The sequence below is a fragment of the Perca fluviatilis genome, chromosome 3 (genome assembly GCF_010015445.1).
Source record: "Perca fluviatilis chromosome 3, GENO_Pfluv_1.0, whole genome shotgun sequence".
Lineage (NCBI taxonomy): Eukaryota > Metazoa > Chordata > Actinopteri > Perciformes > Percidae > Perca > Perca fluviatilis.
Window position 1 is genome coordinate 32,187,956 of NC_053114.1, and position 13,029 is coordinate 32,200,984.

The window sequence follows — 13,029 nt, forward strand, 5'->3', positions numbered from 1 at the left end:
GCAGATATCCCTACTGTGTCTTCTTGACCTGAGTGCTCTTGACTAGACACCACAAACTGTATCCCGACAAATATGTTGGAGTTGCTTCTACTTCTGATAGTCTAAATAACATGATCTACACCAAGTTGACAAAACAAATACAAATATCTCATACTTCTCTTGTGGTAGCAGTTCATTTGCTGTTCTGTTGATGTATTTGTGCGCTATGTGTCATACTTGATGCAAGAAATGTTCAGAACTTTTTTTTTATGGAAAAGACTGGGTGATTATGTTTGTTATTATTACAATTGTACACTAGATGTCAGAACAGCACTGTTGAACGGAACTGCAAAGGCATGGAGGTTCTGTGCTATCATTATCATATTTCTATAGTAGTAATATAACTATATTATGCATTAATGTATGCATATTTCATATTTCTAATAATATGTAATATTACTTTAATGTTATTGTGATTAATGGCAGTAGTTTGTAGCTGTAATAGTAGTCAAAGGGCAAAGATGGGGAGCAGTTAGTCTTCATGGTTGTTGTCATTATTGTCATAATATGTGAACACCTTACCTTGGACAGCAGAACGAGTAAAGGTAACATGTCCCTGGCCAAGTACACATTCAACGCTATGTAGTTTCACAAAGAACAGGCTTTGCAGAAACTGCATTTGGTCTTTGTTGCCCTCTAGTGGCATACAGTCTCTCCCTACAGAGTGAGTCAAACTAGAATCTACCATGTGCAATCCCCTGGTATAAAAGTGAAGGTTTTCTACAGTAGGTGCCACTAAATCTGGCTGTGCTGAATGAGAGGGCATTTGCAGAGAAGCTGCTTAGCAACTGATGCCAAATTAGGATGGAACTGTTCCTGAGAAGCAGCATGTTGGTTATTTAGCCTGTTGCATTTGGCTCCGTTTATGGTGCTTTTGTCAGAGAATGCCGTTGTCCTACAGAATCAAGGCAAAAGGTCCCACATGAAGACTGAGCACAATATGCAGGACTCTCTTGGCAATGGCCAGCTCCAAGATGGAGTTGTGATTCAGTGCACATACAGTGGCTGTAACACAAATGCTCTGGCTTACTCTATCATATCTCCTCCTCCTATATACTTTTGGCTTTTTGAAATGTTGCACTGAGCAGAGACGAGCAATTGCATTGTATTTCATCACTCTTTAATGGACATTACATTGGGTTCCAGGATGAAAGAAGCAACATTTTTCATTTGGGTCCTGGGAAGAAAAAAAGTAAAACCACCCTGAAATGTACAAAAAAAAAACTTTATGAGTGTTGGTGCTTTAGAGATGATGCAAGACAACTCTTCATTGTCAGTGGAGTTCAGGTATTTGATGGCATTACTGGATGGGACAAGTGACTTACATATTTGTACATGTGAAATATAATTATTCACGTACAGAGATCCACACTAAACGCTCAGTGTGCTTGACGATATGAGGCACTATTTATCCTTTAGCTGATGGTGTGGGGGCCGCGGCAGATGAAGCAGTTTACTGCTCAGTTCGATGTCATGAATATAAGCCTGCTAAAATTGATAAGGTGCATACAAATTGTATTTAACATGTTTGACATTGTCACCTTTCAAAAAGCACATAAATCTGTTTTTGACATTCCGTTACTTTGAATCTCTGGTGGAAGAAAGCATTAAAAGTACCAATACAACAATGTATTAATTGTATGGATCCTACTCCAATGTTTGCTTTTTGTGTGAAATGTGGGATCATTTGACCTCTTTTGGCCTCAAACTGTTGTTTAAACCATCAATTTTATCTTTAACAATTTGTTGCATTTTATAAGCTTAGATTAGAATTGTAAAAATCTTAAATTGAAATAAATGTAGTGCAGTAAAAAGCACAATATTTTTGCTCTGAAATGGATTACAAGTATTAAGTAACAGAATGTATATAAGTACAAGTACCTCAACATTTCACTTAAGTACAGTTCTTGAATAAGCATATTACTTTTCACCACTGCTTTGAATTCACATTTAAAAGTTTACTGTAATACTCACCAACATATTTTACTATTAGAATGAACTGAACCCAAATCTTTATAGCAGGCAAAGGATGTAATCAGAAATGCTACACAGTATCTGATGCTAACCTGCATTACAACCCATTCTGAACATACAAAATCTTCACATGCTCAGACATAAGTTTTCCAGGCTGTATATCTTCATTTCAAAACTTTTCTATAAGCTGGCTGTGATTTAAGTTCAGTTGCTTCCTGTTTATTACCAACTGGCTTGTCTTAATTAAACTTTGCATCAGTGCAGTGGTAGATTAATTGAACATTAATATGCTAAATATTCTGATGAAAGTGAATGTGCACTCTAACATACACACACTTTCTGTACATATGCATGCAGCCTTGCCTTCATTGACACACACACATACACACACACGCATGCACACACACGTACAGTACACTCAAATATCGTCTCATTAATGGATAGACAGCTCTGATGAGAACTCATCTGCATATTATTATCATCACATTACTTGTACTTTTCCAATCAGTTACTGAATTAGCATTTGGATAAGAACCTTGCAATCATTCAGCGACCTTTCCAAAAACGGCATTATAACGTGTCACTAATGAACATATGCTACAAATGAAGTCTGTGCTTGTTCTGATTGTTTTGAAATAATGCTTGAAGACCTCAGAGAAAAAAAAAGTATTCAATGTGCAAAACCTTTGAGTTTATTATTTCCTAGGCTAGCTCAGGGTTTATCTGACATTCTTGATATTTGACATATTCTTTGTTTGCTCCTCTGTATAGTTTGCAATATTACCGTAAATTAGACTTAGTGGTTAGAAGTGCCTGCAATTTCAGAGTTTAACTGTAAATCCACTCAGCTCACTGGTTTTGGCACCTGAGGGCAGAGAAAATGATGTCACAGTGATAAACGACATTTTCGTAGTGCTCAAACACAGTTGGGGAACACGGACCAAGAATCACTTCAATCAAGCTGAGGAGTCTGTTTTGTTATCATGACCTGTTTTCCTCCATTGGAGGGCACACTTGAATAAGCAGTGGCGGTGAAGTGAGCAGAGCCATTTCATGTACACTGTGATCTTTTTACAGTACAGGATCCACATCCGTTTTTTTCCCTGACACATTCCCCAGATTTGTGGCTTAACCCCACCTGGCACTGCTCCCAGAAATGTCCTTGCATTGCCTTTAGTGTTAAGAACATTATGAAAAAATGCTCTTCATTTGAATTATTATGTTTCAAATGACTGTTCTCTCACAAATGTCTCATTAATAACTTAGTTTGACAGCCTTTCTCTTGCCACCATTAATGCTTGTTTGTCTCTCTTTTTTACACCTAGAAGATAGGCCTACTGCTGATTTACTTAAAGTTGGGTTATGTAACGTTTGCTGAATAACGTCACTTGTGGCATTTATGGGATAGCCATAATGGCGATTGCTAAAATGTAGTGTAACAGTAGCAAAAGTAGAAAAGAGTCTTGAAATCAACTCAGTGTAGTTACAGCAATATTTATCTAAACTTTGCTGATATTTGCGGTAGCTAACTTTAGCCATCATCAGCTATTAATCCTACCCAAGTCAGGCTGTAGCAGTGTACTGAATCGAGCAAGTTGTGTTTTATTACCAGCTGCAACAGCGATGCTGGTATAGTTTTCACCTAACCTGTCTGTCTGTCCGTCTGTCTGTCTGCGGACAGATTTTGTTACAGTTATAGTGTCACAACCGTGCAAGATGCAGCCATGGAACTTTACAGGTGTGTAGTGAAGATCAAAACCAAGGATAGTTCGAAGATGTGTTAGGTCCAAGCAAGGGCGCCAGAAGTAGATGGGTACAAAGTAGGGAAGGGGTCATTGGGCCCCCCACCTGGCCTGATTTGGCGTGACAGCTGGTGTGATCCCACTGCAAGATAGTCTCTAGTTGCTTATGAATTCAACTTTTCATTTGTGAGATGAATGTGTTCTTTTGTATTGCGAAATTTGCATAGTGTTGCTTTAATTCCCAAGCATTGTTTGGGAGAAATGTCCAAAAAGGCCACAGATTAATTAATTTATTAATTTGGCTCTGTCACACACACACACACACACACACACACACACACACACACACACACACACACACACACACACACACACACACACACACACACACACACACCTTAAAAATTGTGGATTTGTTTCAACCATTTTCAGGCCTAAGGCGGTGGATACTGCTGCTGTTAAATTGTGAATGACATGAGTTGACCTCTGTTTTCTCACAAACAGCTGACAGGTTTTTACAATAAAAATGACTTTCACAATGGCTCCTATATCACTTAGTGGAGAGACAAGTAATTAAAAGAGAAACCCAAATATCAGGGTAACTTTTTTGTCTATGATACCATCCCTTCTTTATTCTCATTTAGTACACAGTTTCTCTTCCTCTACTACCCATCTCTTTCAATGTCTTCCTCCCCCCCTGCCTTTCTCTCACTCGGTCTCTCTGTGCACATACTTCCTCTCTCTCTCTCTTTATCCTGCCAGAATTTTCTCGGTATTCCCTTTGATCTTCCTCCTCCTCCCCTCTCCTCGCCCTGTTAAGGCTCTTCACTAACTTTAATTGAGCAACTTAGAGATCAGTGGCTGATGCCATGAACAGTCACTCACAGGTGAAACCACAGTACATCTTACTTTGTATACACATCATATATTAAGATGGAGATTGAGATTAAGGCATACTATATTAATTACATTTTTTCACTCTGTTAGTTATTACACACAGTACAATATATACTGTATGTATATATATATATATATAATATTTATTGAATTGAATAAATGCATGCCTGTGTTTGTGTGTGAAAATGTCAGGGATCGGGAGTGAAACTTAGCATTTAAAAAAAGCGTTGCTTGCAAATTGTGTTTCTGTGCATGCTCTGCTCCGCTCCCCGCTGTAGTTTCTGGTTGTTTAGCGGCTCTTTGATCAGCAGATAGTGAGATGGTAGGGAGGCTGGTTATGCTCCCCCGCCTGATGCACGGGTGGCATCACTACACATTCTACACACAGTGGGAAGCTGGACGGTTGGTATGTGTGTGTGTGTGTGTGTGTGCATACGTGTGTGTAAAAGAGTGAAAAAGAGACAGAAAAAGAGAGTGGAAGAGGTACTCAGGCAGAAATATGTGAAGAAAGATAGTGTTTGTGGTGAGAGGGAATAATTAGATGCGGGGTCATTTTGTCTTGAATGAAGGAGTGCAAACAGCTATAAATGGCTGCCTGGCAGGGTCCTCTCTGATGTGTATTCTGCCTCTGTGTGTACTTCTAAAGATTACCTACAGCCACTGCTGCTTCACAGCCAAGCTATGATCTCTCAGCCTCTTTGTAAAAGACGGTTTTCCTCATCTGTCAGTGAGCATTTTTGCACCTGAAAACGTCATATTGATAAAAAGAATTACGCTTAGCATCATTTGAAGTGCAATACATTACGCTGCATTGCCAAGTGTTGCAAAAATGCAGCAAGAGGAATGTCGTTTGACTCTGAACTTGAATAATAATTTTAGGAAGTCTGCATTGGCCGCGTTCCACTCCAGATTGTTTTTTTCAATAGCAGGATTGCTATGGCAATTTCTAATTATTTTCCCTAAAACCTGGCCATCAGTAAATACCACTGTTAGTAATACTATACATGTAGTCAATAATACTGCTTTCACAGTTATCTGACTAAACAAGGTAATCCTGTTTTCTGATACACCCCCTCAGAGCAAATCCACAAGCTGTGACATTTTGCTTGTCCTCCAGTCAATAACACCCAACCTGCCTATCTGGGTAAGGCATTAACCGATAAGAAAGACTCTCATTTATGGACAAATGTGTTTACATAGATTTCCCATACAATTCATCTATAGCTTGAGAGAGAGCCTGCCTCTCATATTTGCATCCATGAATCAACCCTTATTATCGACACATGGAAAAAATGCAAGTGCAGCTGGGTAATCAGCATGCACATAGCCGGCTGTGATTTGTTACTGTACCTAACAATAAAGATATTACATTGGTTAAATGGATAGAGAAGTAACACCTTGGACAGTCATACTGGGTTACCCCAAACATAAATAAAATGTGCTGCAAAGCCACTCCACCTTTAACATAAACAGGATTATGTTATGTTTCACAGATGATCATAACTTCTATATATTTGATGTGAGCCATGGGGGGAAAAATATATTTGAGAGCTGCCCATGTGGCAGAAAGTCTGTTTAAAAAAACAGGCCTTGGAGGAGCAGTAGCTGTATCGAACTATTTATATTTGCATTTTTACAGAGATGCTGTGCTGTCCCTTTGTGTGAGGGGAAAAGCCTGCAAAATATCCCTAACCATATCCCTCAGTGAATAAGAGAGGGGTCAAGAGACTGCCAGTGTAAGCTGTTATGCTGGATCTGAAATGAAATACAGGCTTCCACATACACATCAAAGATACCACACATGACAAGTAATACAGCACTCAACATGTGATTACACTATTCCTGGTATCTTCATTGAGCTGATTTTACTAACCCTTGTTTGATCCAGTGTCTAATTAATTCCTTAAGTTCTTGTGTTTATAGCAGTAGAGGGGAGAGAGGGTATATAAGGAGAGGGGATCTGTCTTTGAAGTGGTGTTCTGCAAATCTCTAGAGGATAACCAAGCCTGAGGCTGGACTCGGGCTGTGGGGAGAGAAGCAACAACTACTTTTCCACTGCAGGACCAAAATTGTGGCTTGCCATGGCCATGTTTTCTACACCGAATTACCATTGTCATCTGTTTATTTGAAACAATATATCCCATCAGAAATACAAAGTCTTAAGGTGGCAAAAGGTCAACAGAGAAAAGTTTACTTTAATCAAGGCTGAGAGGCAAATAACAACTAAGCCTTTGCTAGCATTGTTTGGCCCTGCGCTGGAATATGGGCTCTTAGCAACACTGAAAAACGAGATTCTGCAATCCTCTGCGGTATACCCCTCCCTGTGACTAACTAGCTAATGAACTATCAGCTATCTATCTTCATTCCACCCAGGGCCCACTTGTCCTTCCCTGCAGACAGAAGCTTCTTGGCAGGTCTTGCTGAGGGGAATCCAAACCTCCTGGCTCTAAAGTAAAGTGTTGCATTCTTCTGAAAGTCATTTTGAGGTGAAAAACAGAACGCATTGATGCTATTTCTGTTGTCGCAGACAGTACCATCAATATTTGTGAACATGAAACAACCTCATCCCCAAGCTAGAAACCAGACAACTGCAGTCATCTGTGATGTCAGCAAAATACTAAATTAAACTAGGGTTTCTTCAGTCATAACAAGTTGCAGACGTTTTGCGGAGTAAATTATTTCTCGAGATTACTCTCACATGGGAAGCTATTGATTGGTAATTAATTGAGCAGCACAAACCTTGGCACTAGTTTTGGTTGACTTGTCCCCAATTCAAGACCAACAAGACACACAGTTAATGACAATGTATTTACCTTCTCTTTGCAGAACTGACGTTTCATGATTAGGCTACATTGTGTCAAAGTAAACGATGCTACAGTATATCAATTGGGAAGCCATCCATACTGTAGAGTTCAATGGTGCCAATTATTTTTTACACAGAACCACCTGAGAAGCCGTCAGTGGAAAGTTTGGAAAAGGGCAGGCACTTTCAAATGAACCATCCGTCTATCATGTTCGCCATTGTTGTTTTGAACAAACTGTTGCAGCCGTCAAACGCACACCAAAACCTGCCAGGAGCTCCTCACAGGACACCGATTAGTTCGGTTTGCTGCTGTTCGGATGCAAACGCATTACTTGAAGCATGGCAAGATGGAATTTTGTGTGTTATGCATTGCATTCTATGGTGATATGCGATTCTTGCGTGATCTTGTGATATCGCAAGACTCCAGCTGCCGTGCAAGGTAAACTGTAGAGATACCCAAGACAAAGGTGTCCAGTGCATACCTGATGGGATAAGTGTCGGACAAACATGCCTGCAAGTAGCAGTGAGTGAAAAATATAGACCCATTTCACAATCACATTATTGGGGTGATTTTATTTTGATGCTATTGTCCTGCAAGTTAACACACTTATAGATAGCAATTTAACGTGCATGATAGTCTATATCCATGACCTTTCACTTCCGGGATTGCCCCGTTGCCGTCGGAGATTCCGCCGTATGTTCTTTTTTTCAACCGGATTTCCATTACCTAATACTTGGGTCATCTATAGCAGTTCCGTGACCGTGGAGAGGAAAGGTTTGTTTCTCACTGGATTTGTCATCTATGAAGGTTAAAGAAAGAAATTAGCCGGGGTGCCCCTCACAAAAAATTGGGGACATTTTTTGGGAGCCCTATATCCAAAATGGCTGCCGTCAGCCTAGCTGGAAACTAACTTTTTAATGGTTTTGCCCACAGTGCTGCATAATACATGGTTTCAGAGTCTATTTGGGTCAAGAAATTCATAAATGATAAAGATTTATTGATTTGACCTATTTTTGACCTTCAAATTCAAGATGGCCGCCAATTTTTGGCTCTTTAAATGTCAATTTTTCAGAATCGTCAAAGAGCCTTAATATTAGGCTCAAATGAAAGCTCTGCTCATACTGAGTGCAGTTATGGACAGCGAAATTAGATAAACATACACATATGTCATCAGATCAGTCTGGGGTGGAACCAATGAAAGACAGAGGAGATTATTAGGCGAGCGCCGTCAGGGGCGAAGGCCCTATTTAAACTGAAGGAATTATTATTATTTCCTGCAAATTAATCGCCTTTTTGAGGGGCTTAACATATTAAAAAACTCACCAAAATTGGCGGTCTCATCAAGTCTGAAAATGTACGTATTTTAAGGGTTTCGGGAATAGGCGCACACAAATGGCTCGCTAGCGCCCCCTACAAAGAACCCCTGCAGTGTGTTTAACGTAGACTCACAAAACTTGGTATACATATGTAACATGTCAAGATGTACAAAAAGCTTCATTGGAGCCATACCCTAAACCCAACAGGAAGTCCGCCATTTTGAATTCAAAGTTCGAAATTAGTGTGATTTTGGCCATTTCCACGTCTTACTTTAACGAACTCCTCTTAGAGATTTTATCTGATCAACTTCAAATTTGGTCTGTGCCATCTTAAGACCTTAAAGTTGTGATAGAATGATTATATAGGGTATTTCACACTGTTCCTTAAGGTCTCCTAATGGGGTATGTAACATTGGTTGGGCTGAAAATGGCCTGGTTGATATTTTATTGGCCCTTATGCATCCCTGTGTTTTGGCCCTATTTGTAACAAGAGCTTTTCTTCCAAATATGGTATGCTCATGAATATTTAGATAAGCTGCGCGCTGATTGATTGAGCGAATCCCCATATACACACATTGGAGACAAGACAGCAGGTCTCATATTCCAGGCACTGCAATGTTTCGTTACCAAATTCACTTCTGAGACTTTTTTATGCGAGAAATCAACTTTATTAAGCTCAAATATGGGCCGTTTCACGAAAATTGATGGCTAATTGCAAATTTGGTAAGACGTGTCGGACTTTAGGAGCTTCACACAGTCTGACGAGAAAGCGGCAGCCTGCTGGGCTCCATACCCAGGGCAAAGTCACCCTTTGTGGATTACTGCACTACCGACTATTACAGTTATGATAACTATAACTATAATATATTTACAGTTTGAATTTTGTCACGGCACTTACATCACAGCTACCCCAAGGTCTTACAAAGCTAACAAAAGCTAACAGTCCGATTTGAATTTAAGGCATTTTTATGAACGCGAGGCGTCTTGTTAGGACAAGCAGCTACCTAGCTATATGTCCCATTCAATACAATGGGAAAAGTTCACGGCTAGCTAGCTACACTTTTGGCTATAGTATACTTACACTTTGAATTTCGTCACGTCACTTATATTACAGGTTCCTCAAGGTCTTATAAAGCTAACAGTTGTGTCCAATTTCAATTTAAGGCATTTTTGTGAACGTTGGGGGTCTTGTTATGAGGAGCAGCTAACGAGCTATGTGTCCCATTCAATACAATGGGAAAAGAGCACAGCTAGCTAGCTACACTTTTGGCGTTTGATTTTCGTTACGGCACATATATTATATACACTATATAAATAACTCAACACACATATCCATTATAAGATTAACTGGAACCTTCACAGACCCTGGCCTGCTGTGAGCTAGATTGAGCTCCGTCACGGCCGGCAGCCCATGGTGCTCAATACCTGCGCAAACTCACCCTTTCTGGGTGACTGGACTACCAAACGCCGCTGCCCTGACAGAGCTCCAGGGCCTACAGCTTGCTGTTCTCCCTCCCCTCTTCCTGCTAAATGGCCGGTGTGTGACTGAGAGCGCGGTCAGCGAGCTTGTTACACCCGCAATCTCTTACCGCAGGTTCCAGTTAATCTTATAATGGACATGTGTGTTGAGTTATTTAAACGATCTGGGAAATAAACGCCTCTTGTCCGCGAGTCTCATTGATAGAGCCCGCGGTAAATATACTATAGTTATGCCGAAAGTGTAGCTAGCTAGCCGTGATCTTTTCCCATTGTATTGAATGGGACATATAGCTAGCTAGCTGCTCCTCCTAACAAGAACACTCACGTTCACAAAAATGCCTTAAATTGAAATTGGACTGTTGTGATATAAGTGCTGTGATGAAATTCAAACTGTAAATATATTATAGTTATGCCGGCAGCTGGCCGCGGAGCCCCGTAGTGCAGTAATCCACAAAGGGTGAGTTTGCGCTGGGTATGGAGCCCAGCAGGCTGCCGCTTTCTCGTCAGACTGTGTGGAGCTCCTAAAGTCCGACACATCTTACCAAATTTGCAATTAGCCATACATTTTTTTAGCCCATATTTCAGCTTAATATAGTTGATTTCTCGCATAAAAAAGTATCAGAAGTGAATTTGGTAACAAAACATTGCAGCGCCTGGAATATGAGACCTGCTGTCTCGTCTCTAATGTGTGTGTATGGGGATTCGCTCAACCAATCAGCACGCAGCTTATCTAAATATTCATGAGCATACCATATTTGGAAGAAAAGCTCTTGTTACATACCCCATTAGGAGACCTTAAGGAATAGTGTGAAATACCCTATATAATCATTCTATCACCCCTTTAAGGTCTTAAGATGGCACAGACCGAGTTTGAAGTTGATCGGATGAAATCTCTATTTTAACGATCTGAAACGCAAGTGTGAAACGCAAAACGCAAGTAGCTTTGTGGGCGGATCTCGGGCGCTGTTGCTATTATACCGGCGGGATAAATGACTCTTGCGCCCGTTGCAAATCTTAAATGGGTTGCTCTGAAGTAGCTAGGTGTGGTTTGGGCGTAACGTAAAAAAATAAAAAAATAACCAATCAGAGCGTCATCTCACATTCCCTTTAAGAGCAGGCGCGCTTCTTCCGTGGCGGATTGCTATTATGACGGCGGATTTGCCTGGCGCACGCCAGCGGGAGCTGTCCGGGATGCGGCAAAGTAATAAATGCCCGTCGATGTTGCTGCGGCCTCTTGGGCGCATCTCCTCAAGTCTGGAGAGGATTACTGGAGCCATGAAGCGTGGGCCTCCAAACGCACCACCTGCACCTGTTGTGCCCCTTCCTCCTCCCCCCACTCCATCTCCGTCCACCCGCTCCATCAGGAGCGCATCGCACATTGCCACTCCCGGACCAGATTCCGTCGGAGTGTCCAATCCCACCGTAGTTCAACATTACGTCTCCTTAAGTCCTCTAATATTTCCTCATTTATGTCATCAACATATCCATGATTCATGGAAATGTGTAAAACACAAGTCACAAAGAATGCTGTGACCTTTTGAGGATGGACTGTAAAATGCCTCCTGATCTATCCAAACACATGAAACGCATTTTCAGTAATATTTTTCTTTGTAATTATGTATGGTTTTCAAAAATGTGAACTGCTGTAGATGAGAGAAGTGTATGCGCGTTGTGCACACGCTACATTATGGCCAAGCATTCGTCCCTAAAATAGCATCTGAATAACGCGCTACTGACTTTAGACCAGGTTTTTCCTGGTCAGTGGCGGAATTGTTTTCTGAAACTGCAAAATAGCACCACGTAACGTTTGTGCCGGAACACGCCAACGTATAAACGTTGGGGTGATCAGGCTTTTGCAGTTGCTGCCCCGAGACTCTGGAACAAGTTACCCCCTGATATTCGCACTATGACAGATGTAGCTCTTTTTAGGTCCAAACTCAAAACGTATCTGTTCCGTCTGGCCTTTAATACGTAGCAGTGGTGTGACAATTTCATTCTTTTGTTTCTGTGTAACCTTTTCTGATTTTACTGTTTTCTATGTTCATTCTTTCTATTGTATGACATGTGTTTCTGATGTTAAGCACTTTGGATACCTGCTGGTTTTTGTAAAGTGCTATATAAATAAATTTTGATTGATTGATTTGATTGAAAGTGAGACAACGTTCATGATAATAACTAAGGAATTTTTGACTTGTCAAAACAGAAAAATCGTAATAAAAAATAACAATGGCTCTGTTCTATTTACAGGGTATATACAGAAATCCTGGAGGCAAATTCAATACCTTTTAATACCATTTTTAATACCTTCTCAATATTTTTTAAAACCAACATGCCATTGAGTTGCAGGTTTATACGGCAACACGTTTCTGACCATTAAACGGAGTTTGAGATTTATAAAACTACACCCTCTTGACCAATAGAATAATGCAGATAGGGAAAGTCAACAGAATAGATTGAGACTCACTGACTTTGGAAAGATCTTGCATTTATTCCACCTTCAGAAGAAAATTAATAGATGAAATAAAATGATAAATTAAAGCAGTTCAAAGAAGCAAGCATTCACTAATGCCATTATAACCACTTAAAACTAAGTGAACCTTCTTCTGTATGTACAGACACCATATGCACAAATGAGTACACATGGGAAATATTCCATGAGGCAAGTGAAATACAAGAAAACAGTAGTGCTGCAGCTATCGATTATTTTAGTAATCGAGTATTCTGATTATTTCATCGATTAATCGAGTAATCGGATAAGAAATACTTTTGCTTTACAGT